Source organism: Triticum dicoccoides, chromosome 3B (genome assembly GCF_002162155.2).
Source record: "Triticum dicoccoides isolate Atlit2015 ecotype Zavitan chromosome 3B, WEW_v2.0, whole genome shotgun sequence".
Lineage (NCBI taxonomy): Eukaryota > Viridiplantae > Streptophyta > Magnoliopsida > Poales > Poaceae > Triticum > Triticum dicoccoides.
Genome location: NC_041385.1, coordinates 694091698 through 694096417, shown reverse-complemented (window position 1 = coordinate 694096417; position 4720 = coordinate 694091698). Strand labels below are relative to the sequence as shown.

The 4720-nt window shown below is 50.5% G+C and overlaps 1 pseudogene; it reads left to right on the top strand.

The window, feature by feature from the left end:
- LOC119279815 overlaps nt 1–3367 on the top strand; it is a 14658-nt pseudogene extending 11291 nt beyond the window's left edge.
- The last annotated feature ends 1353 nt before the right edge of the window (nt 3368–4720 follow it).

Here is a 4720-nt window from a genome sequence, read left to right as displayed (position 1 = left end):
ATCGCGGTCAACCGCGCCCCGTCCCCACTTGTTGTCGCCCCACCGCTGGCGCCACCGCAACGGCGCCGCTCGATCGTCGCCGCCTCCTCCGCGGCCGCGCCGTCGCCGGACTGCCTCGTCCCCGACCCCGACGCTCGCCACCGCCCGAAGCCTCCCTCGTCGGAATGCCACCTCGCCGGACCGCCTCCTCATCTCCGGCAACGCACGCGTCCCCGTCCTCCTCCTCGGCAACCGCTGCCATCGCCCTACGCACCGCTGTGAGGACCCCCCCTCCTTTCCCCTCTGTCTCGGGCCGCACCACCGTGGCTCACTGGCCGTCCTCGCCTCGACCGCGCCTGACCCTGACCGCGTCCGCTCCAGTTCCCGCTCGTCACTCTCCCGCATGCGAGGTCCCGCCTCACCGGCGCTGCTCTGGCCTCGCCGACCCACGCGCCTCGCGCTCGCCCGCCTCTTGCTCCGGCCAACTGCCGCCGCGGCGCCGTCTCCGGCTTCCCCGAGTGCTCGCAGCCCCCCCTATGCACCGGCGCCTCTCGCTCGCCGTTGTCGCCCTCGACCGGCCGCACCTCTGCGGCGATTCTCCGCGAGCCCTGCGCCGGCCTCCGCCGCGGCCCCTCGCTGGCCGCCGCCCGTGCTCGGCCTCCGCTCGGGCGCCATCACGCCCGGCGCCCGTAACCGTAGCACCCAGCGCCCGCTCCCCCTGTGCCCGATAAGGCCTTAGGCCACTGACCGAACGGCCCCAGCCCCAGAACGTTTATAAAAGAAAAAGAATTAAAAAAAATAAAATATATATAAAAAATATAATAAATAATTAATTACTAATAAAATTAATTAACTAATTAGTTAATTAACTAAATAATTAACTTAATTAATTCTGATTAAATTAACTAAATAAGGTTAATTAACCTAATGACTAATTTACCTAATTAACTACTGTTAATTAGCTAAGAAAGTATGACAAATGGGACCCACGTGTAAGTTTGACTTAGTCAATCCATGTTGGCTGCTGATGTCAACATGACATCATGCTGATGTCATAATTTCATTTTCGGATTCAATTAAATAATTAATTACATTCCAGAAATTAATAAAATCTTTAGAAAATCATATCTTTTAATCCGTAACTCGGATTAAAATATTTTCAACATGAAAGTTGCTCAGAACGACGAGATGATTCCGGACACGCAATCCGTTCGTCCACCACACACCCCTAACCTATCGAACTCGCAACTTTCCCCCTCCGGCTCCTCTGCCCGAAAACGCGAAACACCGGGAATACTTCCCGGATGTTTCCCCCCTTAACCGGTACCACCTCATACCACGTTAGGGCACACCTAGCACCGCTCATTGTCACGTCACGCATCGTCGTGTTTATGTTTGCATTGTATTCATTGTTTCTTCCCCCTCTTATCTCCGGTAGACTACGAGACCGACACTGCTGCTGCCCAGTTCGACTACGGAGTTGACGACCCCTCTCTCTTGCCGGAGCAACCAGGCAAGCCCCCCCTTTGATCACCAGATATCGCCTACTCTTCTCTATACTGCTTGCATTAGAGTAGTGTAGCATGTTACTGCTTTCAGTTAATCCTATACTGCTGCATAGCCTGTCCTTGCTACTACTGTTGTTACCTTTACCTGCTATCCTACTGCTTAGTATAGGATGCTAGTGTTCCATCAGTGGCCCTACACTCTTGTCCGTCTACCATGCTATACTACTGGGCTGTGATCACTTCGGGAGGTGATCACGGGCATATACTATATACTTTACACTGTTACATTACCTGTGATACTGTTCGGAGATGGGGGCTGAAAGGACAGGTGGCTCCATCCCGGTAGAGGTGGGCCTGGGTTCCCGACGGTCCCCGACTGTTACTTTGTGGCGGAGCGACAGGGCAGGTTGAGACTACCTGGGTGAGAGGTGGGCCTGGCCCTGTTCGGCGTTCACGGATACTTAACACGCTTAACGAGATCTTGGTATTTGATCTGAGTCGGCTACGAGCCTATACGCACTAACCATCTACGTGGGAGTAGTTATGGGTATCCCGGCGTCGTGGTATCAGCCGAAGCACTTCGTGACGCCAGCGACTGAGTGGCGCACGCCGGATTGGAACATAAGCCTGCTCTTGTATTAAGGGGCTAGTTCTGCTTTCGGCCGCGTACGCAACGTGCAGGTGTGCTATGGGCGATGGGCCCAGACCCCTGTGCGCTTAGGTTTAGACCGGCGTGCTGGCCTCTCTGTTGAGCCTAGGTGGGGCTGCGACGTGTTGATCTTCCGCGGCCGGGCATGACCCAGGAAAGTGTGTCCGGCCAAATGGGATCAAGCGTGTTGGGTAAGTTGGTGCACCCCTGCAGGGAAGTTAATCTATTCGAATAGCCGTGATCTTCGGTAACAGGACGACTTGGAGTTGTACCTTGACCTTATGACAACTAGAACCGGATACTTAATAAAACACACCCTTCCAAGTGCCAGATACAACCGGTGGTCGCTCTCTCTCAGGGTTACGAGGAGGGGATCGCCGGGTAGGATTATGCTATGCGATGCTACTTGGAGGACTTCAGTCTACTCTTTGCTACATGTTGCAAGGCGGAGGCTGCCAGAAGCGTAGTCTTCGACAGGATTAGCTATCCCCCTCTTATTCTGGCACTCTGCAGTTCAGTCCACTGATATGGCCCTTTACACATATATCCATGCATATGTAGTGTAGCTCCTTGCTTGCGAGTATTTTGGATGAGTACTCACGGTTGCTTTCTCCCCACTTTTTTCCCCTTTCCTTTCTTTCTGGTTGTCGCAACCAGATGCTGGAGTCCAGGAGCCAGACGCCACCGTCGACGACGACCCCTGCTACACCGGAGGTGCCTACTACTACGTGCAGCCCGCTGACGACGACCAGGAGTAGTTTAGGAGGATCCCAGGCAGGAGGCATGCGCCTCTTTCGATCTGTATCCCAGTTTGTGCTAGCCTTCTTAAGGCAAACTTATTTAACTTATGTCTGTACTCAGATATTGTTGCTTCCGCTGACTCGTCTATGATCGAGCACTTGTATTCGAGCCCTCGAGGCCCCTGGCTTGTATTATGATGCTTGTATCACTTATTTTTATTTGTAGAGTTGTGTTGTGATATCTTCCCGTGAGTCCCTGGTCTTGATCGTACACATTTGCGTGCATGATTAGTGTACGATTGAATCGGGGGCGTCACATGGAGTATGAGGAAGCCTTTGGGGATTGTGATGGTTGCATGCTCCACATGACCAGGTTTGGCCTGAGGTACAGTCATAAGGGAGAGCTGCAGACCACCATCGATTGTACCACCAGCTCTTATCCATTGTCGAAGTATTTCACAGATTTCTCTCCTGTAGCGTTCTGGATGTAGCTAGGGACTAGCTGGTTGGCTTGTGGTTGTTTGCAATGAAATGGATACTATGCCCGTTCGAGTTTCTGGATGTAAATTATGATTTGCATCTATAAGAAGTTTGCTTTTCGGAGATTAATCTTGTTTCTTTTTCATGTCTGTCCTGGAAAACTCTTGAGGTGCTGATAGGTTTCAGGTATGATACATGCCATATGTCATACTCGATGTGGATGCATGGCAAGATTCAAATCATTCTCAAGAAAAGCGACTTAGGTATTTCGTCACTACAGAGATGAAAAGATATCATTCTAAAAAAATGATATGTTTACAAACTAACTTGACCCATGACCGCGTAGGCCTCTTCACCTTAATAGTCTGTTTTGTTCTAGTAGCATAAAAAGAAATGCATATCTAAAATAGAGGGTCTGATCATAGCTTTTTTGAAAAAAAAAGGTATGTCATTGACTGCCTGGATTAATTCAGAACATGCTCTTTTATTATTAGATTTTGGAATTAATTAACAAAATATTTAAAGCCCTTTAACTTTGAATTATGCTGGTTTTTAAGGGAGGGTCTAGAAATGTTGTTTCTAAGGTTTGCGATAGTGCTTATTGTGGTAGAAGTATAAAGGATCAGTGGCATGAGGAGAAAAATATGTAAAAAGGGTGGAACTTGAACTATGTTTGGTTTCATATAAAAAAAAGTAATTGATACATGCTACTCCCTCCGTCCTAAAATAAGTGTCTCAACTTTGTACTAGCTCTAGTATAAATTTGTATTAAGCTCAAGACACCTTTTTTTTTGCGAACACACAAAAGCTTTGCGCGTCGATGTATTAGAAGAAAAGAAATAGAAGTACAGAGAGTCCGGCGGCTTGCCGCGGTTACAATCATCCCCACGGTAGCATATGGTGGGCAGCCATTAACACCATGGGGCACCCAACAACGCCCTACATGCTAGAAGGTCCTACCTCCAGAAGTCCGACAACCCCCTCGCACCAGAAAGTTTCCATAGCTCAATCTCATCACTGATGCGACGATAAAGCTCTCTAGCAACGACTGCTGACCACTCGAAGACACGACTATTACGCTCCCTCCATAGCATCCAGACGATGAGGAGGGCAAGCGAATCAAACCCTTTCCTCCGCTCCTTCGGGATCATCGCACGACTGGCTGGCCACCACTCTATGAGAGTTGCATCCATGCTGGGCACCAACTGGCCAAGGCCGCACCGTGCGAGGGCAGAGTGCCACACATCCCTGGCAAACACACAGCCCAGTGCCAGGTGGTCTGCAGTCTCAGCCTCCTGCTCGCATAATGGGCACATGACATGGGACTGGAGGCCGTGTCGAAGGCGTCTGTCTGCCGTCCAAAT